The sequence below is a fragment of the Pelodiscus sinensis genome, chromosome 2 (genome assembly GCF_049634645.1).
Source record: "Pelodiscus sinensis isolate JC-2024 chromosome 2, ASM4963464v1, whole genome shotgun sequence".
Classification (NCBI taxonomy): Eukaryota; Metazoa; Chordata; order Testudines; family Trionychidae; genus Pelodiscus; species Pelodiscus sinensis.
Window position 1 is genome coordinate 216,710,096 of NC_134712.1, and position 27,683 is coordinate 216,737,778.

Genomic DNA, 27,683 nt, shown 5'->3' on the forward strand with positions numbered 1-27,683 from the left:
GAGAGACAAGTGTTCAAGCTTACACAGAGCTCTTCTTCAGGTCTCTGTTTTCTGGCAGTCACAGATCTGAGGTAGGAGTGCCACTTACAACCCTGAAAGTCCATTAAGTAGAGAGGGTGTAACATGTAGCATGACTGAGCTACATTAATCCCCTGTGTCCCACAGAGAAGTGTACCTAAAGTCAGAATAAACTATCTCTGTAATGTAAACTAAATTAAAACTGGAAACCTGAGTTCTTCTGCAAATTGTATTGATTGTTAGATGGAAGAAAAACATGTCTGAACAAAATATTTTAAAAGAAACTGAAAGTGTGCAGAACTTTTAAAGCTCTTTCAGCACCTATGACATAACTCAGTTCTATAGTTCAGTGAGATTCAGATAAAATACAACTACAGAAAGTTCTGTGAAGAGTACTTGTATATTATATGTATATGTGAGAGTTCTAGGACTGTATCAAGCCTGGAGAAGGGGCTTTGGTGAAACTTGCAAGAATCCAATTTTTAAATCCTTCCATCAAATAGAAGAGAGGTGTGTCATGGTGCTCAGAGAACCAGGCAACCTAGTGGTTGGGTTGCCTGACTTCCAGCCCCTTGCTTCCACGACGGAAATGCCACAGTCCCTAACGAGGTATGGTAGAGGGACTTGATCCACTGTTCCTTATAAGCTCAGTGGTTGGGTGGCCACCCAGGAGAGATTTAAATGCCACCCAGCTGATTAGCAGACAGCACACAGACAGCTGGCCGCATGTTTTTTCACCTAGTGGTGCACATCTGTATATAACAAAATTTATTCCACACACAGATGGAAAAAATTAGAGGGAACATTGATCTAGGCCCTTCCACTTTATTGGGTCCCAGCCCAGGACCCTCTGTGAGACAAGTGTTCAAGCTTACACAGAGCTCTTCTTCAGGTCTCTGTTTTCTGGCAGTCACAGATCTGAGGTAGGAGTGCCAACCTGCTAATCAAACAAAACTGAATACCCTCGCCCTGCCCTTTCCCCAAGGCCCCACCCCCTACTCATTACATTCCCCCTCCCTTGATTGTTCCCTCTCCTCCACCCTCACTCCTTTTCACTGGAGCAGACGGTTGCAGGAAGGGGTGAAGGCTCCACCTGGTGGTGCAGGCTCTGTGGTGGTGTGGCATATGAAAGGTTTAGGGTGCAGAAGGGGGCTTCAGGGAGGGGGTAGGGCAGAGAGATTCAGTGTGGGAGGGGGATGTGAATTGGAGGTCAGGAGGGGGTGAGGGCTCTTGAGTAGGGCCAGAAATGAGGGGTTCAGAGTGCGGGAGAGACTCTGAGGTAGGGCAGGGGGTTGAGATGCAGGAGGAGATGAGGGCTCCAGCTGGGAGTGCAGGCACTAGGATGGAGCTGGGGATGAGGGGTTGGGAGTGGAGGAGGGGGCTCTGGGTTGAGGGGGAACTCAGGGCTGGAGCAAGGGGCATGCTGCCTGGACTTTTAATGGCCTGATCAATGACCACCGAGATCCCTTTTCAACAGATGTTCTGGTCAAAAACTCGACTCCTGCAACCAACAGATACCGTGGCAATGGCTGCTGGAGAAATTGGAGAGGGTCCAGAGAAGAGCAACAAGAATGATTAAAGGTCTAGAGAACATGACCTATGAAGGAAGGCTGAAAAAATTGGGTTTGTTTAGTTTAGAAAAGAGAAGACTGAGGGGGGACATGATAGCTGTTTTCAGGTATCTAAAAGGGTGTCATAAGGAGGAGGGAGAAAACTTGTTCATCTTGGCCTCTGAGGATAGAACAAGAAGCAATGGGCTTAAACTGCAGCAAGGGAGGTTTAGGTTGGACATTAGGAAAAAGTTCCTAACTGTCAGGGTAGTGAAACACTGGAATAAATTGCCCAGGGAGGTTATAGACTCTCCATCTCTGGAGATATTTAAGAGTAGGTTAGATAAATGTGTATCAGGGATGGTCTAGACAGTATTTGGTCCTGTCATGAGGGCAGGGGACTGGACTCGATGACCTCTCGAGGTCCCTTCCAGTCCTAGTATTCTATGATTCTATGAAAACAAATAAGGCATAGCACTAGCAATGAAAGTAAATTGGAAAAAAAATCTATCCCCAGTCCTTGGAGTAAAAACAAACATAAAAAGGAACATGAGAAGAACATTAATTAATATTCACAAAGGAAAAAAGGAGGCATAAAAAATAAAAATTGGACAGCCAAACTGTACTCAAGAGGCTAATCCTTAGTAATCAACTTAAATTTCCTCCACAGCTTCAACAGAAAGAGAGCATTTACAGTGGTTCTCTGCTTTTTTTAAAGCTCCTCAGAAATACTAGGAAGCTAAGGTCTCCTAGTCATCTGTTTTCAACAGGTCTCATTTCCAGGATGCTCCAGTAAGTAGTTCCAAAAAGCTTTCCCTTCAATCAGGAGAGGTACAACCATTAAAACACAGCAGTACTGGCCCAAAGACGTATTGTATACATTTCCCGTGTGCTAAGATTTTAACAACAGTCAGAGAACAGGAGAGGGTTCCTGACCGCTACTCCTAGGAGCAGAGTGGCCCTTTCTATATAGAGGAGAACACTTAAAGGTCACCCTAATAACCAACCTATTATCTGTGAACAGCTAGCTAAAGATTAGCCTTTTTAAAATGCTAGTCATTGCATGGTCATTGGGTTTACAGTTCTTGCCCTCCAGTAAGTATCTAGTTCTACTTATAAATTCTTGAGTTCTCCAATTCCAAAGTTTAATCCAACACCAGCTGCAAGATAACACACCTTTTTAAATATCTCCACAGTTTCCAATTGTTTAAAATTTTACAAAGGGAAATCAAAATTGGCCATTGGTTCAGACTAGAATTTCATAAGCCTGAAAAACAATTCCAGGAAACTTTATTTTTTCTTAAAATAGGTTATGCACTTTTCAAAGGAGGCTTGTGGAAGCTAGGCATTTATCATAGGTATTAACATAATTTGAAGTCAAAGTGCAGCAATGACTGACTTTAGGACAGAGTTTTATAACCATTAAAGATAAAGCACCATTATCAACACTGAAGCTCTCCCTGTAAAAGCATTTCAAAGCTGTTGGCAGCATTCTTTTAAAAGGTAAGTATATTATTTCAAAAGGACATAAAAACGTATGGTGGCACCTCCTGCCATATTGTACATGGCTTATCACGGATGCTTTCAACAAGAGGCATCTGCAACTAGATCTCTGAGTTCAAATCAGGTCTTGTGTTCACTGGCCAAAAGCTACAGCTAGGATGCTCTGTGCATTCAGCTTGAGGGTGTGGCAGGCTATCTTATTTGTCAGCACTCTGCCATCTGGCCAGGGAGCAGCACTAGCATCTGGCAGGGAAGCAGCATTTTGAATCTCTGTCATTCAATCTCAGAGAATATGGTTTCAAGTAGCACCTGCCAAAAACAGACTGGACAGAGAACAGGGCTATTTTCAGCTTCTTCCACCCTATCATCTGTGACATGATTGGTCTCTGAAGCTAAACCATCACAAGGACCATCACACTCGGTCACACTTGGAGGTGCCTCGTTCCGGTGCCCCAGAATGCAGGAAGAAAGGAATGAGTGCTTCATGACAATATGAGAGGATCTTTATGCCTCCTTTTAAGGTTTTTTGGTACCCCCGCACAACAGCCAGGCACAACCTAATGCTAAGTGTATGCCTACCCTGCACACTTCCTTCCACAGTGTATAGGACATATGTACAGATAGCATTCCTAGCACGGGTACAAACAACAATGTAGGTGGTGAGGCATGGCCTAAGAGAGTAAAAGGATCCACTTAAAGGATGTGGGTATGTGCCCTACTATGTAGCTCTCATGACTTTCCACTCACCTAAGCTGTGTCTCCTCAACTACCCTGCTATTTTTACCAGAGCAAGGTTCCACTGCCTTCCTGCAGCTGCTGGAGCCCTTCCCCACCACACAGAAAGACTCTGGCTGTGGAGGAAGGATTCTAGAAGTCAGGAGGCCTTAGCATAGTGAACACTTCAGCAGCAAGATGATGTCTCCTGCCTCCACATCCTGCCTGAGCCTTTCATTGTCATGTGCACACACTGCTGTATGGACACAGCTTGCTTTTCTCTGCGGCATGTAGCTACATGTGCCCTACTCATCACCAATCGTGGTGTGTGGTGCAGATGTAGCTGAAGCCTTCAGCAACTAGCTTTTTCCTCTTTGCATGCAGGGACATACATAATACGCAAACCCACTCAGAAGACAATCTGTAGGCATGCACTTATGCAGACATTTACCATTCCGAAGAGGGAAAAGTCCTGTGTACAATGAATGTGGGAGGCAGAAAAATACAAGCAAAATTTACTTACTGATTCTTCATTACTTCTTAGTGATGGAAAATCCCCTTTGGCTAACTCCAGATGAATACCCCAGTGCTTACAAACTGCATCTAGAAATTGCAAGTCCCCACATAAAATAATGATGTGCTGATTTAATGGCTCTAGGAAACCGAGATAACAAATTATGAAGTGTTTTGAGCCATTTTACTACAACTATGGATAACACCTATTTCATAGTAATATCATTGGAATGCTCCCACTGCTTCAGGGGGTGGAGGGTGGGGATGGTGGAAAGGGCGAGTGTGAAGTGGCTAACACTGAAAGTAAAACCCTGAGGCCGTGTCTAGACTGCATCCCTTTTCTGTAAAAGGGATGCAAATTAGACACATCGCAATTGCAAATGAAGCGCGGATTTAAATCCCCCCCGCTTCATTTGCATAAACATGGCTGCCGCTTTTTTCCGGCTCGGAGCTTTGCCGGAAAAAAGCGCCAGTCTAGACGGGGATCTTTCGGAAAATAAAGCCTTTTCCGAAAGATCCCTTATTCCTCTTAAAATAAGGAATAAGGGATCTTTCGAAAAAAGGCTTTATTTTCCGAAAGATCCCCGTCTAGACTGGTGCTTTTTTCCGGCAAAGCTCCGAGCCGGAAAAAAGCGGCAGCCATGTTTATGCAAATGAAGCGGGGGGGATTTAAATCCCCGCTTCATTTGCAATTGCGATGTGTCTAATTTGCATCCCTTTTACGGAAAAGGAATGCAGTCTAGACACACCATGACTGTATGGAGGTTACTGGCAAAAATCCCATTGACTTCCGTTGGGCCAGGTTTCCACCCTCAATGTATGAGAATACATTTTAAACTCTTCACTTCCATGTGCTTTGCCCCACTCCTCTTCCTTTCCCCACTTCTTCCTTTTTCAGGCCTTAATTTATAAGCACTGAAAAAATGTCTCCAGAAGGAGTCTCAGAGAAAAGGACAGGAATCCATGAAGAAGGGTCTCTTAGCCGGTCTCTAGAGAGGTGTCCTACTAGGAAGGCTGATGATGCAGGAGAACCTTAAAGAATCAGATAGGAAGTAGACCAAGAAGGATAGCACTAGGGATGTTGAAGACCCAGACCCAGCTCCCTACAGGATCCAGGAATAGAACCCAGAGTAGAGGGCAGGACTGGGTTCCCCTACCATCCACCACAGAGTAGTACTTCTTGGGGCAGTGAATGGCAAGACTGCCTAAGTCACTGCACGTGTGACAGAGCATGAGGACTGCCTGACGCTGTTGGGCAGAGACCTTGAAAATCTTCTCCAGAAGAGGAATCACTGTGTGATATGTCTGGAGGGCTGAGGCACAAAGCAGCTGAGACTGTGAGTAAGAAGAGAGCTGCAATGGTGGGACAGAAGAAAGGAGACACTGAGGGCATGTCTAGACAACTCTCAGCTTCCAAAATAAGATATTCAAATTAGATGTGAATTTGCATATCTTCTCCCAATCCCTTTTTCAGAAGAGGTTTAAAAAAAAGCAGTCTAGACGGGGGTTTTCATGCAAAAACCCCCCTTGTTCAAAAGAACCCTTATTCCTCAAAAACATGAGATTTAAAGGGTTCTTTCAAAAAAGGGGGTTTTTGCACGAAAAACCCTGTCTAGACTGCTTAAAAAACAACAACACACAACTCTTCCGAAAAAGGGATCAGGAGAAGACATGCAAATTCGTGCCTAATTTGCATATCTTCTTTCTGAAGCCAAGGGTAGTCTAGATGTGCCCTGAGTCTGGTGGAGCTAATCCTCAGAATTGCCAGAAGAGTTTCTCACCCAAAGTAGGTAGAGCACCCCATGATACTGGGTTTTGGTAAAAGAACAATAATTAAGAGAGGGAGGACAAGGTACTCAAACCCACATGATACTACCAGAGTCATGATCCAAGAGTCTTTCTAGTCGGATAAGTTTAAAATGCAGCTCAAAACAAGACTACAGCTGACAACTGCTGCTATTCTTAATATGTAGGGTTGCCAGGTGTCCAGTATTCTACCGGACAGTCCAGTTTTTCCACCCTATGTCCGGTAAAAAAATTCAGAAAATACCGGACATGTGCAATGTCAGGTATTTTCTGTTTTTCCGGCTGGGCACTGAATGGAAGCCTGGCGGGGGCAGGGAGAGTGGCTGGGAGGCAGAGCTGTGATCGGCGCTGGGAGCCTGTGGTAGTGTGCAAAAGCCTGGCTGGGAGGCGGGGTGCAATCAGCGCTGGGAGCCCTCAGCTGATTGCGTCTGAGGTGGAGTGATGCGTTGGGGAGGAGGAGGGGCCCTGTCCCTGCTCCTGAGCGCTGGTCAAGCACGTTGTGGCGCTGTAGTAGGAGCCGTAGGTGCTTTGTAGTTGAGTTTAGGCGCCTTCCTTGAGTTCTCAGCCAAAACTGACTGGGGTAGAATTTCTGCTTCTTCCCACTGGGATACCCAAAGACCTGGCTATGGGGGAGTCACCTTCCTACTCATGGTTGCTCCCCTCCCTCCCGCCACTGTGTTGTCCCGGGGTCTGCCTCTCTCTGCTTTGAGTAGCAGGTGGCTTTTTTTTTTTTTGTTCGACAAATTTTTAGCCCGTGTGTTCAGTATTTTTTGGGAGACCATCTGGCAACCATATTAATATGTTATATTCCCATATCAGGATGAACATAGATCATAAACTAGAAATAATTCATCAGCTTTTTTTCCACCAAAGTCCTAGGTTTAAGACCACTTACAACCCTGAAGGACCATTAAGTAGAGAAGGTGTAACATATAGCATGACTGAGCTACATTAATCCCCTGTGTCCCACAGAGAAGTGTACTTAAAGTCAGAAGAAACCTTCTCTATATTGTAAACTAAATTAAAACTGGAAACCCGAGTTGTTCTGCAAAGATTGTATTGATTATTAGATGGCAGAATAACATGTCTGTACAAAATATTTTAAAAGAAACTGAAATTGTGCAGTATCAGAGGGGTAGCCGTGTTAGTCTGAATCTGCAAAAGCGGCAAGGAGTCCTGTGGCACCTTATAGACCTTATGCATGCATCTGACGAAGTGGGTCTTTGCCCATGAAAGCTTATGCTCCTACACTTCAGTTAGTCTATAAGGTGCCACAGGACTCCTCGCTGCTTTTGAAAGTGTGCAGAAATTTTAAAGCTCTGTCAACACCTGTAACATACTCAGTTCTATAGTTCAGTGATCTTCAGATAAAATGCAACTACAGAAAGTACTGTAAAAAGCACTTGTACATTACGATTATGTCTACACTGCACTGTTTTGCGCAAGAAATATGCAAATGAGGTGAAGCATGGAATATCGCTGCACCTCATTTGCATAATTAATGAATGGCTCCTTTTTTCACAAAAACCCTGTCTTGCGCAAAAGCCGTTCTTCTGCTTTTTTTCATGAAGAATGGCTCTTGTGCAAAAAATGGCCACTCAATTGTGCAAATAAGGCACAGTGATATGTCACACTTTGCCTCATTTGCATATTTCTTGCGCAAAACATCGCTGTGTAGATGTAGCCTATATGTATAGGTGAGAGCTCTGGGACTGTATCAAGCCTGGAGAAGGGGTTCGCGGGAAGTTTGCAAGAATCCAATTTTTAAATCCTTCCATCAAATAAAAGAGAGGCGTGTCATGGTGCTCAGAGGACCAGGCATCCTAGTGCTTGGGTTGCCTGACTTCCAGCCCCTTGCTTCCCTGATGGAGATGCCTCAGTCCCTAACAGCAGGGCCGGACTAAAGGGTGGGCGAGCCGGGCAGCTGCCCGGGGTGCCAACCGATGGGGGCGCCTGATGGCAGCTGTAAGGGGCACGCGGCGTCCCTTATAGTTGCCATCAGGTGCTGCCCACCTGGCTCCTGCAGCGCCGCTCTGCCCCCCCCCCCCCCCATCCCCGCAGTGCCGGCCATCAGCGCCCTTCCCCCCATGGCTGCGGGGCCCTGTATGGCCAGCCGCGACTTGCCCCGGGCTGTGTGCCAGGAGCGGTGGCAGGCTGGGCCAGGTAGCGCATGCGCCGTGTGCCCAGCAGTGGCACCACGTGCCCGGGGCACCAAAATGGCTTGGGCCGGCCCTGGCTAACAGCTTGTGGTAGAGGGACCTGAGCCACTGTTCCTTGTAAGCTGAGTGCTTGGATGGCCACCCAGGAGAGATTTAAATGACACCCAGCTGATTAGCAGAGTCCACACAGACCCCACAGCTGGCAGCATGTTTTTCACCTAGTGGTGCACATCTGCATGTGCCTCACTGAATATAACAAAATGTATTCCACACGTGGATGGAAAAAATTAGAGGAAACATTGACCTGGGCCCACTGTATTGGGTCCCAGCCCAGGGCCCTCCTTGAGGCTATGCCAGAAGGATCCTCCTGGGGTAGGCTGTAAGTCCACTGCCCTGGGCTATGTTCTCTCTCAGTTTGGGACATGGTCCCTATTATTCAAACAGTCTGTGGTGTCTATACTAAAGCAGCATCCCTTGCAGCCGTAATGACATCCTGTTGCAGCGTGAAGCCCCACTGGGTGGAGGAGACAGAAGATTGCTGGGAACTTTATCTATAGTTCAGTCATGCCATTCACTCACTGCTTGGTGCACCTGGGTCTCCTCAGCAGTCTCTGTCAGGGATGCAGTGCCTCTTCCTCAGTCCCAGAGGCTGTCCCAGCTATCAGGCTCCTAGTAATTCTCACTGCAGCTATGGAGGCAGCTATGGAGGCAGTGGGAATAGGCTGCAGCAAGCCCACTGATGGGGAGGGGCAAAGTGGGCAACTGTGACAGAGCTCAGCAATTCAAAAGAGAATGGGGGCCCCCAGCTGAAGCCATTGCTACTAGGGCAGCGGTGGTGCCCAGAGCTGTAAACCCTTTAAATCACCGCCCAGAGCCCTGCACTGTGCTCTCCAAGCAGCCCTGAGGAAGGGGGAGGAGAGCTGTGGTCCTGGTAGCATGAGGGTTGGCTGCTCCCAGCCTTACCCCTTCTGCCTGCGGCCTTGCCCCTTCCAGGAGCTTGGAGCCAGCCCCACTCCGTACCTTGCTCATGGGCCCAGCAAGGCTGTTGGTTTCCCTGGGATGCAGATACAGTGAGGTAGGTTTAGCAGTGCCCAAAGGCTCTTTTTAACCCAGTGAATCTCAACCTTTTAGGGCTTAGGACCCTTTTTAAAACATGTTTATGGCCTCTCGTGACCCAGTAAATAGACTGACAGTGGAGGCCCTGGGGTGATTTCAGTTGGGGCCTACCCAGCACTCACCCCACAGTGGCAGTTTTTGTACTGTGGGCTGGCTGGGTTTGACTCTCCACTCAGGCACTGCAACCTCAGGGGCCTGTCCCCTGACAGGACCAAATTTGCAAGAGCAAAGTTGTAACCTTGCTCAGTGTTGTAAATTTGGCCTACACAAGCGCCTATCATCATAACAGCTGGGTCAAATCTGAGTGGTGCTGGAAGCCCAGAAGTGAGCCAAGCCAGCCCAATGAGATTGAAGCCATGCCAGCTGCCATGCAACCCTCTGAAACTTTCTGCTGAGCCAATTTTGGGTCCCAACCCACACATTGAGAAACACTGATTTAATCACGTTCATGCTGCTGTGAGGTTTCTCTCAGACTCATCACAGGAGGCTTGTTGTGATTCCCTGGTTCTAGCACAGTAACTTCCTCTCTGGATACTGCAAAGACTGTCCTTGCCAGAAAAGACTTACCACTAGAGCTAACATTACTTATCATGAGCACACTTTTTTTAATCTATGGAACGCACCATCAGATGGTGTTAGTGTCAGATCTTTTCAAAAAACAATTACCCGAGGGAAGATAACCTGAACGCTTTTCATCTCTCAATGCTTACTTCCTTTCCTTCTCCCCTCTCATGTAACTCAAGCTGAATGCTATGATTCTATCAATGCCTTAAATGTATTTTTCAGGAACCGAAGTATAAACACTTCCAGCAAAGTGTACTTACTATAGGGTTGTGTGCCAAGACATATGGCTTGCCTACTAGTTATGAGTAAGTGCTTTTATTGAAATGGGAAGAGACAAGACTGCATTCTCCTCTCCTACATTCTTCCTAGTAATCAGATACACCTCAGGTAGAGTACAATAACCCTGTCTGTATGGAAGACTGCGAGAGTCCCTTGCTAAATATTGGCAGGACATCACTTGATCTGTTTTAAAGGAGGATTGATACAATCTGTGAAACATTCTTTTTCCAGTTATGTCTTGAATTATTATAAAGCTGTGATCAGTCAATACCTGACAGATGGAAATATGCTACTTTGACATGTTTGAACACTAATCAGGTTGTTGGGGAGGCTTAATAAAACAATAAGATATAATTGATACTGCACTTGATTTCAGCACTGAGTTGTAATGACTTTTAGTCACTGCTAATCCAGGCCAGATTTGTAAGAGTGATCTTGGGAGGACATATGTCACTCTCAGTCCTCTCATCCATCTTGTCTCCACATCTTTTTGTTTGTTTGTTTTGACTGGGTTTTTTAGTTTTTTTGGTTTTTAACATTTTATGTTCACTTCTGAATTGTCTTTCTATAAAAGAGAATATTTTATTTATTTTATTTATTGTATTTTATTTAAACCCTCAGTCCCAAAAACTACATACTGGTATATTAATGAGAGATTTCAATCATACAAAAAGGAAAGACCCAGGGTTAAAGCTCTTTCAGCCTGATACCTTTATCCTTGCCCATAGGCGTTAAAACAGTCTTAAATTATGACTGATGAGGCAGAAACGAGTCACACGGGATAAGTTCCCTTCATACAACTTTCTCCATCACCAAATGCCATCTCTAGCCCATAATTTTCACACCTATTGGAAAATCACTCACACTGACATGAGACGTGTTGCCATCTGCCATCTCTGACAGAAGCACGGAACGTGCCCAACTCTGCACTATGGTCATGAACATTTATGATCCTCCAGTATTTTCAGAGCCAAAAGAAAAGCTGTGGAGAACATGATAAGTTTCTAAAGGGAAAACTGCTGTGAGATGTAGCAAGAACCAGTTCAAGATTATTGGTGGCATTCATGGAGCAGCTGTGAATGGCGGAGCACTGCTTCTGGACCAAAGAACAAACACTGATTGGCAAGATCACATTATTATGCACACGTGGATGATGCGCAGTGATTGCAGAACTTTTGGATGCCCAAGGCCACCTTTTTGGATCTGTCTGCAGAGCTCAACCAACCTTCCGGCGCAGTGACACCAGAATGAGAGCTGTACTGACAATGGAGAAGGAAGTGGTGATCACACTGTGAACACTTGCATCACCTGATTACTATTGGTCAGTGGGAAATTAATTTGGAGTTGGAAAAACTTCTGTGGGAACTGTTACCATGAAGCATGCAGGTCTATTAATCATCTACTGCTACACAGGACTGTGACTTTTGACAACATGCGGAATATAGTGGATAGATTTGCAGCAACAGGGTTTCTGAACTGTGGTGGCACAAGAGATGGCATGCATATCCCTATTTTAGCACTAGACCACCTTGCTACAGAGTATGTCAACAGAAAGGGCTACTTTTCTATGGTTATGCAAATGTTGGTGAATCACCAGGGACATTTCATCCACATCAAGGTTGGCTGGTCAGAGAAGGAACATGATGCTTGCATCTTTAATAACACTTGGCTTTCAAAAAGTTGGAAGCAGGGATTTTCTTTCCCAATTGGTGGATTTCCATTAGTTATGTTGCAACACCAATAATGAGCTGGGGGAATCAGCCTACCCTCTCGTCCTCTGGCTTATGGAACTGTAAGCCACCTAAAAAGCACCAGGAAAGAGTCAACTTCCAGATCAGCAGGTGCTTTTGGTAGATTGAAGAATTGTTGGCATCGTTTAATCACAGGACTAGCCCTCAATGTGAAAAATATCCCAGTGGTTTAGCTGTCTGCAGTGTCCTGCATAATATTTCAGAAGCAAAGTGGGAAAAAATTTCTGCCATTGTGGAGTAGAGGGGCTGTCTGCAGACTTTGACCAGCCAGATACAGATGCTGTTAGAAGAGCACAACACAAAGCTATACAGCTCAGGGAGGCTTGGGCCATTGTGGTGCACTGTGCTCTACCTTGCCCTGCAATTTAGGGGCCTGCTAGCAATTGTATGGTGCTCAGGGCACATCTATGAATATCACTGACAAAGCACCTATTAATTTGGTGGTACTTGCTGTACATTTATGATTATTACACTATGTTTGTCACTAATTCTATGGGTTGTCACTCTGTACAATAACAAGTGAGTGCTTTCACTCCCACTATGTATTCTGCAGCACAAGGTGGGAACTAATAAAGATGAATTATTTTCCAAACAAGAGAGTTTCACGGAGTAACAAACACTTCAAAAAATTCTGGGCAAGTCAAAATCAAATACATTAAAATCTTAATGAAGTTATGAAACAGAGTTTAAAAGCAGAAGGAATATTCATGTTCATTTTAGCTACACATACATCAACTGTGACTATCGCAGGGACGTGTATATAAATCCCCTAACATGCCCCAGTGTAGAAAAGTAAGGTAGAGAATGAATACCGGCTCCATTTTCCACAAGCTGTGGTGATTTTAGCTGATAACTCACTCCTGAGGGTAACAAAGGCATACAGAGCAGAAGCCAGAGTCCTGAAGCATCTGGGCCCATCTGCTGCTCAGGCCTACTAGTAAGGGGCAGCAAAGAGGGCAGCTGTCCCAGGGACCAACTATTTGAAAGGGCCCAGTGCTCCTGAGCACCACCACTACTGTCACTGTGGAAATGGCAGCACCCAGAGCTCCAGGCCCTTTAAATGTCCATTGGAGTGGTTGGCTAATCGGTTAGCTGCCTCACTAACAGGCTGCGTCTAGACTGGCAAGATCTTGCCGCCTGTCTACACTGGCCGCGAGTATTTACGCAAAAGCACTGACTTTGTACTGTACAAAATCAGTGGTTCTTGAGCAAATACTCCGACGCTCCCACTCAGGGATAAGCCCTCTTGCGCAAGTATTGAGGGCTAAAATGGCCATCGGAGCTTTCTTGCGCATTAGAGCGTCTACACTGGCGCAGATGCTTTTGAGCAAAAGATGTCTTTTGCGCAAAAGCATCTGTGCCAGTGTAGACGCTCTTTTGTGCAAATACTTTTAACAGAAAAACTTTTCCGTTAAAAGTATTTGTGCAAAATCTTGCCAGTCTAGACACAGTCACAATGTTTTCAGCAGAGGAAGAAGCTGCATGGGTTCCAAATGAACATTTCTACCAGCAAGTGAAAAGAATATGTTGCTTTTGACTCAATAGAATTCATAGATTTGATGATTTGAGATTGCAACAGACTCAGATGAACTCTACCTAAGCTTTTGGGAACTCTGAGTTTCTTCTCACTTGTCTTTGTGTTTGGCTTTGTTTATTAATGTTTAACTATGAAGGTAATGAAGGTTACTTATAAAATAGCCATGCTATGTTGTAAAAATCAAATTATTTGTTTCTTTATCACAAGATTTTAAGAATTAGGTTCATCCCTTTTGTTCTTTCTCAACTTGAATGTAGTGAGGCTGACCTTGTGCAATCTTTGCTGAAAATCCTGAGACTGAATTCTGGGCCTGCAGGCACTTTTCTATGGGAGTTGGGGTTTTAGACACTGGAAAACAGCAGTGAAATGAACTGTAACCAGCCTACAAGTTATACTACCTATTGTAGTGCAAGTAAATTAATTAGAAGTCAATAACTGTGTCCTGGTTAGTTAGGGTGCCATCACTGTAATGAGAAATAAATGTATCCTGGCTCATGGCATAGCTCCAGTCACATACTCCCCATCCTCTTCCTCCACCCCATCGTCACTGTTTGTAGCAGGGGCCTGTGACATTGGTCCTCTGAGGTATCTATGGTGATAGTGTGTTCTCTGCCGCATAAGGCATGCAGCACTTTTTAGAATGGCAGATCTGCGAATCACCATCAGTTCAACTGTTGGCCTTCCTCATTTTCTGACATGCCTACTGTAGTTCCTTTGCTTTCATGCAGCATTGCTGCTGACCTGCCAAATCCCTTCTCTTGCAGCCTCCATACAATCTACTCACAAATGTCCACTTTTCTGGGGCTGGCCTGTAGCTGTGTCTGCACAGCCTTCTCTGTCACCAGGCCCAGGAGATCAGATCTCTCTTATTTCCTACAAACCAGTGCATGTCTGGAGCATGTAGCCAGCTGGCATGGTCAGCTGAACAGATGCACAAAACAATGAGAGCTGCTAGGTGTGTTCCCATGCTGAGATTATGGGACAGCTGCTGGAGGATTACTGGGGTCAAGATAATTAATGTGATGTCTACATTCACACGGCATCAACTCAAGACATCAACCTTAATTCAACTCAATACATCAACCTTAACATTACTGTGTTGGCTTAATACAGAGGCATTTCAAAAACTCACAGGCTTCAAATGGAAGATGGGGCCTTCTGGTCTCTATAACCCCCAGGCTCTGTTCACTCAATTGTGAACAGAGCCATCAATGCTGAGATTATGGGACAGCTGCTGGAGGATTACTGGGGTCAAGATAATTAATGTGATGTCTACATTCACACGGCATCAACTCAAGACATCAACCTTAATTCAACTCAATACATCAACCTTAACATTACTGTGTTGGCTTAATACAGAACTTACAGGAGTAGGAGACAAATTTAAGTTCAGACACATGCCTGACTAGGACCACGCAAGGTAGCTTATGTCAACCCAACTACATAGTATAGAACAGGTGTAAGTTGCTTGATTTTGGGGACATGCTGACTGTCCACTGATCCCCACTGAAGTCAATGGGAGCTACAGGTAGTTAGTACCTATGCAATTCAAGCCATTAAGAGTCTGAATATGCTCCTGAACAATTAAGGATATGTCTACAGAGACAAACCCACAGATGGCCAGTGGCAGCTGATTCAGGTTCCTGGTGCTTTGACTGTGGGGCTGTGCAAATATCTGGGACTGGGCTCCAGGGCCTATGAGGTGAGAACTCTAGCTCCAGCACAAGCCCAGAAATCAACACAACAAATCAGCCATTCAGCACAAGACTCTGAAGACCGAGTCAGCTGGCACCCTGCAGGTTTTCCTTTGTGTGTGGACATACCCAGAGTGGCAAAGCTCACACTTGCCTTCAATGGTGTAGGATCAAGCACTTATTTAAGTGCCTAAATATGGATTTACTTCCATTCAATCATTTTGACCATAGAGCGGTTTATTTGTTTTGCATACAATAGGTATAGTGTGTTTGCAACTTGCATACATTGTCTTTTTCTCAAATAATCCAATGTCACAATCTGCCTCGTGGTTACAATTAATCATTCTGTCTAAAAATATACATATAAATCCACCTGTACAGTATCTCCAATCGGGACACTGTATTTGTGCTTAACTGTGTCAAAACTATTATCTAGGAACCTTTGTAGGTCTAGTTCTGTTTGGATATTGAACAGAAAGTATATTGCTCTAATGTGAAAAAAACCCTATTTTATAAGAGATAGAAGTTATTCAGTCTAAGGAACTAAAATCCCATGGTGTAGATTACTTGGCACTGTAAGATGTATTTTGCCTTTCATCTTAGTGACAGCCTCACTGACAGGATGATAACCTAAAAAGAGATAAAAGGAGATACTGCAGTGATAAAAAGTGTATGAAGTTTAGCATTTATGTGAGTAGAGTTTGGAAGGATCTGTACTGACACAATCAGGAAAAGATAATAAATGAGGGGGTTTCTACTTCTTGTTAATTGATTGATTATTCTCTTTGCCTCCGATGGAGTTCAGAGACCAGGATGATAGTGAAATTTTGCTACCGGCAAGGAAATCTGATCCAACATGCGGACAAAAATCCTGTCATATATTAGGTGGTCTGGGGCACCACTGTGAGGGTCAAATCAGAGCAAATTGCTTAGAACCAGGACTACTTACAGTCCAAAACTGGGGTCCCCCTCTATAAGGCACCAAGCCAATCACAACGAACACAACAGCTGCCAATATGGCCAGCATGAAGTTACACAAAGCAATCCACTTAGACACTCCAATTTACCTGTGCCACAACCCGCGCCACACCTGACACAGACAAGTGGTTATGAAAACCAATCTTATTTCCAAACAGATTATCCTGATCCCAAAGGACCAGCCACATTCCCAGGTCAATTTATACCTTAGATCTTACTCAAAAGAGCACATTGTGCCAATCCTTTAGAACATAAAGGTTTATTAATAAAAGGAAAGAAAAGATTAAGAGTAGGATTGTTAAAGAAAGCACATTACATACATCAGTCACCAAGTTCTTGATGCAGGCTCTTAGCAGAGATGCAATAAACTGCTATCTTAAAAGTCTCTGGAGTACCTCCTATATTAGCATGGGTCAACAGATCTTTCCAGGATCTCTGTCCTTAGCAAAGGTGGTTCTGGAAGGGAAAGCAGGAGTGAAGACAAAGATGGAGGAACTCTCAAAATCCTTTTATAATCTTGTCCATGTGGAGGGAAATCCATTGTTCTCCTGAGTGATGGTACCTCCCAGAATCATAGAATACTAGCACTGGAAAGGACCTTGAGAACTCATCAAGTCCACTCTCCTGCCCTCATGGCAGGACCAAGCATGGTCTATATTATCCCTGATAGATGTCTGTCTAACCTGCTCTTAAATATCTCCTGCAATGGAAATTCCACAACCTCCCTAGGCAATTTATTCCAGTGTTTAACCACCCAACAGTTAGGAAATTTTCCCTAATGTCTAAACTAAACCTCCCTTGTTGCAGTTTAAACCCATTGCTTCTTGTCATCAGAGGCCAGAGAGAACAATTTTGCGCCTCCTCTGTGTAACACCCTTTGAGATACCTGAAAACCACTATCACATCCCCCCTCAGTCTTCTTTCCAAACTAAACAAGCCCAATTCCTTTAGCCTTCCCTCATAGCTCATATTTTCTAGACCTTTAATCACTTTTGTTTCTCTTCTGTGGACCTTCTCCAATTTCTACACATCTTTCTTGAAACGTAGTGCCCAGAACTGGACACAATACTCCAATTGAAGCCTAATCAGCACAAAGTAGAGTGGAAGAATGACTTCTCATGTCTTGCTCACAATACTCCTTTTAATGCATCCCAGAATCATGTTTGCTTTTTTTTAAAAACAGTGTCACACTGTCGACTCATATTTAGCTTGTGGTCCAATATGACCCCTAGATCCCTTTCTGCCGTACTCCTTCCTAGACAGTCACTTTTCATTCTGTATGTGTGAAACTGATTGTTCCTTCCTAAGTGGAGTACTTTGCATTTGTCCTTATTAAACTTCATCCTATTTACTTCAGACCATTTCTCCAGTTTGTCCAGATCATTTTGAATTATGACCCTATCCTCCAAAGCAGTTGCCACCCCTCCTAGCTTGGTATCATCTGCACTCTTAGTAAGTGTACTCTCTATGCCATCATCTAAATGGTTGATGAAGATATTGAACAAAACTGGTCCCATAACAGACCCCTGCGGAACCCCACGTTTATGCCCTTCCAGCATGACTGTGAACTGTTAATAATTACTCTCTGAGAATAGTTATTCAGCAAGTTATGCACTCACCTTATAGCAATACCATCTAAGTTGTATTTGCCTAGTTTATTGATAAGAAGGTCATGGAAGACCATATCAAATGCCTTACTAAAGTTCAGGTATAGCTTATCCACAAGACTTGTTATCTTATCAAAGAAAACTCTCAGATTGGTTTGACATGAATTGTTCTTTACAAATCCATGTTGACTATTACCTATCACCCTATTTTCCTCCAGATGTTAGCAGAAGAATTCCTTAACCTGTTCCATTATCTTTCCTGGCGCAGAAGTTAAACTGACTGATCTGTAGTTTCCTGGGTTGCTCATATTTCCCTTGTTATAGATGGGCACTATATTTTCCCTTTTCCAATCTTCTGGAATCTCTCCAACTTTCATGATTTTTCAAAGATGATAGCTAAAGATTCAGATGCCTCCTCTATCAGCTCCTTGAGTATTCTAGGATGCATTTGATCAGGCCCTGGTGACTTGAAGACATTTAACTTTTACAAGTAATTTTTAACTTGTTCTTTTTTTACTTTATCTTCTAAACTTACCCCATTTCCACTAGCATTCACTATGTTAGGCCTCCCTTCATCATCAAACTTCTTGGTGAAGACTAAAACAAAGAAGTAATTAAGCACCACTGCCATTTCCAAGTTTCCTGTTATCATTTCTGCCTCCTCACTGAGCAATGGGCCTACCCTGTCCTTGGTCTTCCTCTTGTTTCTAATATATTTATAGAATGTCTTCTTGTTACCTTTTATATCTCTGTTAGATTTAGCTTGTTTTGTGCCTTTGCCTTTCTAATCTTGCCCCTGCATAGGAAGTTGATCACATGATCGACTAACCTGTCCATGTCCTTTTTTATGCAAACAGCCATGGGTTCCCAGCAGAATTCCTCAGTTGTTTATTGGCAACATATAAGGCCCATTGTCCATGCAGAATAGCTATTCACTGAGTAATCACCCCACAAAGTAGGTAGTTGATGCCTTGTGTCAGTGGTCCCCAACCTGTGGAGGTTGCCGGGCACCAGGGGGCGTGGCCATTCGCCCGCCGGGCGCCAGGGGGCAGGGATGGAGGCGGGGCCCCCCATAGCCACGCGCCCCCCCCCATAGCCGCGCCCGGGGCCGGCGCCCCCCGCCCCTCCTCCAAGTGCCCGGGGCCACCTCCAAGGGCCGCATGCCTGGGGCCGGCGCCCCCCCCTCCAAGCGCCGCGTGCCCGGGGCCAGCGCCCCCTCCCCCCCCAAGCTCCGTGCGCCCGGGGCCGGCGCCCCCCGCCCCTCCTCCAAGCGCTAGGGGCCGGGGCCGGTGCCCCCCCCTCCAAGAGCCAAAGGCCGGCGGCCCCCCCCAAGCGCCGTGCGCCCGGGGCCGGCGCCCCCTCCCCCCCAAGCTCCGTGCGCCCGGGGTCGGCGCCCCCTCCCCCCCCAAGCGCCGCGCACTCGGGGTCAGCGCCCTCCCTCCCCCAAGCGCCCGGGGCCGGCGCTCACCATGCGCCACGTGCCCAGAGCCAGGCCAGCCCCGAGCACGTGGCGGGCGCACACGTGCCACGTGTTGGGGACCACGGCCTTGTGTTATCTCCCAGACACAAAACATTTAAAATACAAGTGCAGAGCACATATTCATAAATTTACATACAAAAATCATACAAGCATATGAGTAGAATAAATGGAATCAGAATAGCATATGCTTTCATTAGACACCTCACTTGGCCCACTTTGCACAGCATTTGGTGCAAACACACAACAGTGGGTGCAACGATGATCTGCACTTTCCTATTAAAATCCAATAATGTGATCCTCCCACATACAACAACAAAACCCAAAAACAAGCTAAAAACTTTAACCCTTTGCTTCATTTTTTAAAAATATTCTACATTGATGACCGACATTACAGCAACACTAAAGGTCCTGTATCCATACCACTTATTAGAGCAGCAGGAGCATCCAACAAGGAGGTGTGCTTTCCTCCCTCATTCTACAGCATTCTGACACTTAACTATCACAGAGTATAACATATTTCATCTTCAAAGTGTTCCACAATTACTAATTCATTGTGCATCAATTACATTAGAATTTACCCTCTTATTACATAGGGATATGTTAAACTGAAGTGCCTGTCTCTAAACATCCTTTCACTCCTTGGCAGCTGGATCCTTGAAATATAGATATTCTACACACACCTCCAAAACACTGTAAGCAATGACAGAAAAATAGAATATTTTCTTCAGAAAAGGAAATTGTGGTGGGAGAGGGGTCATAGTTGTTCTAATTCTACAAAGAGAATGCACTACAGCAAGCATCTGGCATGTTTCTGTTTGTAACTTTGTTAAACAATGACTGCATATATAGCTGCATACCCATAGTGCATTAGCATGTCCATCTGTTTCCCATATTGCTGATGACAGCAGTGGCATATCTGCTACTTACGCCATGCTACATGATATAGAGGAAAGAAAATTCTAAAGAAAGTGCTTCAATGTTAATAAAAAAAACCATTTTAGAACAGGCCGATCCTCACCACTCTGTTGAGTGCCAGATAGGGAGAGGGAGCTGACAGGTCCATTTTGTTGCCATTGCAATCTGACTAGAGCTACTTTTTCTCACTTAACTACCCCAGAAATGAGAGGGAGTTGACACTGGAGAATGAACTTTTTCACTTATCCTCCTCCTTTGAGTCGGAAGAGAGGTGTTGGGTCTCCTCTATCCTGACCTATCATGGGGGGAAGGTTTTGGTAGTGGGTGGAACCTCTCAGACCAAAGTCCTGAGCCAAACCCCACCCGAAGAAGCCCCAAATCCCCTTCAACTACAGTATTCACCCACACACTGCAGCCAGAGGGGCCCAGGGCCAGCCAGAGCCATGAGCCTCACACAAACACCCAGAGGAGACCCTGGCTGGCCAAAGCCAACCCAACTCCACCGCACCTCCCCATCTGATACCTCCATCCACTACCACCAATGAGAAAACTCGTCTCTTCCCAAAGAACCTGAGGTTTTGGTATGCACCACACACGTTCTGGGGTGGCTGAGAGGCTGTATGTGCTACTTATCTTCCACTCTTACTGAGAGTTCATCAGTAATCTCCCTGGACTCCCTTGGCCTGTAATACTTGTTGCCTATAAGGATGGGAGAACCAATGAAGGAGGTGCTTCTTTCTTTCTTTCCCCTTCCTGAAATTCTTCTCCCTCCTGGTACTGCTACTGGCTCCACCAATTAGTAGTGATTTTCCCAAGAGGAGTAGGAGTTCCACAGTGTTCCCCCAACTCTCACAATTGGATCATAACAGGTTTAATAAGGGTTGTCAGGCATCCAGTTTGAAAAGGAACCCTAATGGTTCCACTCAGCATCACTGTCTGGGCCATTAAAATCCATTTGGCCTCACTGAGCTGTGCAAGCAGGGTACCTACCCACCTACAGGCAGCTCCTGGGAACTGCTGACATCTCCCTCTGGCTTCCTAGGGGCCACTCTGGCCCTGAATACCACCTCCGTATTTCTCATTGGCCAGGAACCTAAGTCAATGAGAGATGCAGGAGCGACACTTGCAGTCAGGGGCAGTATGTGAAGCTACCTGGCCTTACCTCCACCTAGGAGTCAGAAGGACATACTAACTGCTTCCAGGAGATGCCTGAGATGAACGTAAGAACATAAGAAAGGTCATACTGGCTCAGACTAAAGTTCCATCTAATCCAGTATCTTGTCTTCTGACAGTGGCCAATGCCAGATGCCCTAGAGCATGGGTTCCCAAATTCAGGGGCGTGAAGAAATTCCAGGGGCAGCGCGAGGCAACCCAGCCCAACAGTCCCCCATCAATTCTACTCCAAGTTTTGCTGCTAATTTTTGGGAGGGAGAGTGTGAGGGTTTTCCAAAAATCAAAAAGGGGGCGTGATGCTGAAAAGTTTGAGAACTACTGCCCTAGAGGGAGTGGACAGAACAGGTAATCATCAAGTGATCCCTCTCCTGTCATCCATTTCCAGGCTCTGGCAAACAGAAGCTAAGGACACCATCCCCACCAATCCTGACTAATAGTTATTGATGGACCTGACCTTCATGAACGTATCTAGTTCTTTTTTGAACCCTGTTAAAGTCCTGGTCTTCACAACATCCTCTGGCAAGAAGTTCCACAGGTTGACTGCGCGCTCCATGAAGAAAAACTTCCTTTCATTTGTTTTAAACCTGCTACCTATTTATGAGCACCATCAGGAGCCCACAGCCCTGTCCCAGCCTGACGCTCCCATTCTGGGCCTCCAAATCCTTCATCCCTGGCCCTAGCTGGAGCCTCCTCCTACACTCCCAACCCCTTCCCCTAAACTCCTCATTTATGGCCCCACTCCTGAACCTGCATCCCCAGCCCAGAATCCATGTCCTATCCCATGCACCAACCCTCAGCCCCAGACCCCAACCCAGAGCCCCAGACTCCTCATATGCAGCTCCATCCCAGAGCCCACACCTCCATCTGTAGCTTTCAGCTCCACTTACACCCCCAACCTCCCACCCCAACCCTGTGAAAATGAGCAAGTGAGGGAGGATGTTGAAAATGAGTGACAGACGGAGGGAGGATGGATTGAGTGGGGGTGGGACAGAGATGGAGCAGGGAAGATGTATGTCATCAGGAAATGGGCAGATCAGGGAAAAAAGCAAGAATGTTTGGTTTTCTGCAAATTGAAAGTTGGTAAACCTAGCTTTAATGTGTTCAGAGCCTTCCATGTTTGCGGTATAAAAAAAGCAAGATTTGGCCTTTAACATATGCCAGACTCAGTCTCCTAATTATGTAATGTACAGCTCTCAGATATTGAGCTGGATAGTTTAGGCACATAGCAATGTGGTCCTTATTATGCAATTTATTTTTGTTGCAAGTCTGGCCTTTTCAGTAACTTTTTCTTTCTTCACAAACATTTAAGTAGTCTGCGGGATCCCTGTATGTTTGTTGTTGTCTGTATTTTGGCTGGATTATTCTTAGAACAAGCACTCATGTCAAAGGATTTTATGACGCAGTAACACAATCACACAATTTTAAGATACTGTAAGGAGTCTACGCCTGTATATGTATTTTGAGAACAGACTGAACTACAAAGTCGAGATTTCAATATAAATAAAACATTTCTGAACTTTTCTGATTCTGTCTCTTTCAATATTTTAAGGAAATGGTTCTCAGACTGATCTATGGACCAACAGCTTACTGGTCATGTGGGGCCAGATTTTTACAAGTACCAACAGTTGGATTTTCTAGTGCTCAGTGCACAAAATTGGGGCCATATTTTCCCCCAAAAAGAGCTCTTCTCTTATTGAGGCACTGAAACCATGGCCTGCTGTTGGAGTGTGCTCAGCACCTAGAGGAGAGAGCTCTCCTGAAAATGTAACCACTTATTTTGATGCCTAAAAAGAAGCAGAGGGGTTTTTTGAGAATCTGGCACTAACTGTGGCTGATGAACTCTTTTGAAACGTGTGGCCATCAGACTGGTTCTCTCCCTTGATAGAAGATATTAAATGGCAGTGAAAGAAACTAAAACTTCATTTTAAATATTCCAGTTACTTATCATTGGTTGCCAGTGTGAGCCATACTACAGGTTGCAATACAGAATGAAGAGCAGTTTCCCCAAAGCAATTACAGTGAAACCTCTGTTATCCAGTTAACCAGGAAACTTTGTTAACAGGCATTGCCCCAGCCACAATACTGTCACATCTTCAGGCGCACAGGCCTGGCTTGGTTTACCATGATTGGCTTAACAATTTTTTATTTAAGAAGTACTAATCATCTTTAACTCAAAATAGAAATGAGAGGCCAACTGCCTCACACTACAAAATTACCAATATTAAAAACTTGAGTTTTACTATTATTGTCTATTGGTTTTTCCTAGGTTGATGGGATCCTCAGACAACTGGAATTTTTAGATAACCGGCACACCCTGATCCCCGAGTGTGCAGCATAACAAGTTTTACTGTACTTCCCTTGCAGGGTGGAGGATAGGAAGGAAGAAAATTAAGAATCCTGTCTTCAAGGCACAATCCTGCTGCCTCTTGCTCATGCAAATAGTCCTCATTTGCCTGAGTAGTCCCATTGACTTTAAAGATATTACTCACTTGAGTAAGGATTACTCATGAGATGGGGATGAAAAACTAGTCCCTAAATTAGGAAAGCCGGCCTTACTGGTGGCCAAAAAAGTTTGTCAATATGTATACATTTCCTAACATAGAGGCCTGGATTAACATTTTTATTTATTAACAACAGCTGTTATCTGGTATTTCTGCTTTGAGTCAAATTTTGGATTTGAGTCAGATTTCTTGACTGTATAATATATCACAGGCTCACTGTGAAAACAATCTTTACAATAAATGAACGTGAAAACCATCTTTACAATACATGAACGTGTGCTTCTCCATGTTCAATTTGTAGAAATATACTATGGAACCAAGAGACTATTATACATTGAAAATTCTAGGGAAGGGCAAGCTGATTATTAAATAATTGAAGTGAACAAATATTTGTGTGTGTTCAGTTGACCAAATTTTTGCTTTGCCCATTCTGCTATTGCTATCATGTTTTAAGGGAACATTTAATTGATTAGCGATTTAGGCAGTCTTCCATTTGGGAAGATTTTTTTTTCCAAACCTAAATTTTGAGCCACATTTGACCTGACAGTGTCCTTTGAACAGAGTTGCTACTATGACATACACATGTTGTATATAGTCTAAATTTATTTTACTGCCAATCTTCCATGAAATATTGTTTAAACCCTGGAAACCTTTTTCATATAAACTCTGAGGAGATATATCTAAAAACTGATTTAATTTTATTCTCTCTGAAATTACTGATGGTTTTGTAACATCTCACATTAAGAACATAGTATCCATCTATATGAATAGTTTGAAAAAACAGCTGGCATAATCAGAGAGACAGAGAAGATCATCAGCCGAGCTTTCATTGAATTAGTGTAAACACTGAGAGAGAGAACAGAAACTAACATCCTGCACAAAGGACCCATACTGATATATTTCTTAGGAGACAACTATAACAATAACATATCACAGGCATCTCAACAAACCTTCTACAAAAGGAACGTGCTATTTCAAGATGGCTAAATATTTGGTACAGGCCCATGTGCAGGAATTTCTGTGGGGGAGGTGGGTTTTTTTGTAAATGTGGACTGCAATTTTTTAAAATATAATGGAGTTCAAAATAGCGTGCAATGAGTGTGCATAAGAGAGATTGAAGAAAAATCTGAGTAGAAATAGTGACTTATAAAAAGATTTTGTTATAACATACTAACATATAACATACTACAAATTTACACAGTAATAAAGGTTTTATAGAAATGACCTTCTGGGATCAAGGCAGGCAGTGAGGCCACCACAGCCCCCTGCTCCCTCAGCTGTCCTGGCCTGCTGCTGCTCTACCTGCTTGGCGAGGCCAGCACCGGTTGAGTAGAGCCGGGCCCACACTACTTCTTGTGGGTGGCAGGTGCCATTCCCCCTTGTCATGCTGCACTGCCAACAGCCCCACCTGCCCACCCCCAGCAACACGCTTCCCTCCCATCCCCCTAACACAGGGGTTCTCAAACTTTTTGGCCGATGGCCCACCTCGCTCAATGAAAACCTTTCCATGGATGACCAGCTGTAATGGAAACTCAATGTTAATTTCATAATTATGCCTGAGACATTGTGCTAGTGCTGCAGCTAGGGAGAATGGTTTAAATTTAACCAATAAGAAAGAAAATATTCATTTAAATTCTTAATCATACTAAGCACTTTAACTGTATCATGTTAGTTTATCTAACGTCATTTTAAATAAAGTAAATATTAATTTAGGTCCAACACAAAAGGTTCCCATGTTTTCTTTACTTATGGTGGAGGTGGGAACCTTTTTGGGTCAGGGACCACTGACCCACAGAAAAATTAGTGTGGACCATACAAGTGAGAAGCAAAAAACAAACAAAACCTCCAACCCCGCCCCCCCCCCCCCCCGCCATTGATGTTTCCCCCAAATGAGACATCTCATTCCCCTGGCACTCCAGCTCCACTGGGGGAGAAGAGATAGGGAGGACTGAGGTTTAGGGCTTCCTATAGGCCAGATTTACTCTTCTGGGGTTCCAGGGTGAGTGGATTTAGGGAACCCCCTAGGCTCTGGGGTTGGGACTAAAAATGGGGGGGGGGGTTCTGTGTGCGGGACAGGGCTGCCAGAAAGAGGAATGAGGGTGCAAGGTCTGGGCAGGGGGTGGGGTTCTGGAAAGGGTTGAGGGTACAAGGTCTGGATGAGAGGTAGGGTGCAGGAGCAGGCTGGGAGTAGGGTGAAGGACAGGAGAAGGGAGCAAGAGCAAGGGAAGGTGCAGTGTGTGGTCAGGAGGAAGGCTTCAGGAGAAAGGGTGGGTGCAGGAGCAGGCTGGGAATAGGGTGTCTGGCCAGGGGAGAAGAGGCAGGAGCAGGCTGTGGGTGTGGGGTCTCGACGGGGAGTGTGTGAGGGAGCTAAGGTGTAGAGGTCTGGGCATGAGGGGATGGGGGAACTTACTTGTATTCGGGCCCCTCACTTGTCCTGGGCACTGCCTCCTGCTGCTCCCATTGGCTTGATTCTGGCCAATGGGAGTAGCAGGAAAAGCCTCCAGGCAGCGCGTCCAGGCAAAGCTTGGATGGCACCACTAGGTGTGTGGTGCAGGCAGCAACACTTTAAAGCAGTGTGTAAACTGAGATTCTGGTATTCGACTGCCCTGGAACACCTGCTCTCCTCCACAATGGTGGTGGACTTTCAGGAGCGTCTCCCAGATACTTGATCAGCTGGAGGTGTTGCAGCCAGCCGCAAGGGGCCAGGCCACAACCCAGATCTGAGCCTGGGGCCCTGCATGGCTGGGGCAGGGCCAGAACTGAGTATGGAGGATGGAACTGCTTTTAAAAGGAGCAGGAGGTCAAAGGCAAAACAGGGGCTGTGGGATGAAGTCCTGCCAGCGTCCAGCTACACATGCCATCTGTTTCAGGTCCACACTGGGCACCCACCCTGCTGCAGGGAACTCAGCCAGCCTTGGCCTGGCCCTGATGGGGGCATATGCCCTGAGCCCCAGCGTGCCCACTGCCAGGAACATCTTCCCCTGGGTTTGATGCCCTGTTCTAAAGCTCTGCTTGGCTGGGGAGGCAGAAGGGGTGAGCACTTCACCTGCCTCCAGCAGTTACAGCATCAGCATTTCCTTGGCCCTGGGGAGGGATGCTGCCTTCTTCCCCTTAGCCACAGCCAGGGGGTGTCCCCTGGGTCTATTGCTGGGTTCTATGCTGCCCCCCTGGCTCACAGCGGCTACTGATGCCTTCTTGGGCAGCCTGTTCCTCACCTCCTGCTGAAAGGGAGGTGGGCTCAGCCTGTGGCCCCCTCTACATGGGGTCAGTCTGGGTTTTCTGTCCAATGTGTGTGGAGAGAAAAAAAATGCTCCTGCAGAGCGCCTGCCACTGCTCAGGCTCCAGCAACTCACACTCCACAGGCCGGCTCTGTCGGCAAGAGCAGCAGCAGCAACAACTCCCCATGAGGGGAGGAAAAGGGAACACTTCTTTCCCCATGAGCCCAATCATGCAGTGCGGTTCAGGGGAAGCCGGTGCTGGTGCTCCAACCTCACAAAGAGGGTGAGACTGCACTGCCACCACAGGCTCCTCACTGTGGGAGAAAGGAGAGGTGGGCTGAGCTCTAGCCACCGACCACCTGCAAGGCACCCACAGAGTCCTCCTCGCTGACTTGGAGAACCATGGGAGTTGCGTTCACATCCTTCGCACCTGCCCTGTGTACAGACCAGGGCTACGTCTACACTGGCCCCTAAAAAGGGAAAATCCATGCAAAGCAGGTAAGTCAGAATAGGGAAATCCGCGGGGGATTTAAATATCCCCCGCGGGATTTAAATAAACATGTCCGCCGCTTTTTTCCGGCTTGGGGAAAAGCCGGAAAAAAGCGTC

General features: G+C 45.5%; 1 protein-coding gene across 12 annotated transcripts in view; it reads right to left on the minus strand.

Moving 5' to 3' along the window:
* The window catches only part of ADAM22 (ADAM metallopeptidase domain 22), a 203,167-nt gene that overhangs the window by 92,952 nt on the left and 82,532 nt on the right, over positions 1 to 27,683 (minus strand). The gene's annotated exons all lie outside the window — the stretch shown is intronic.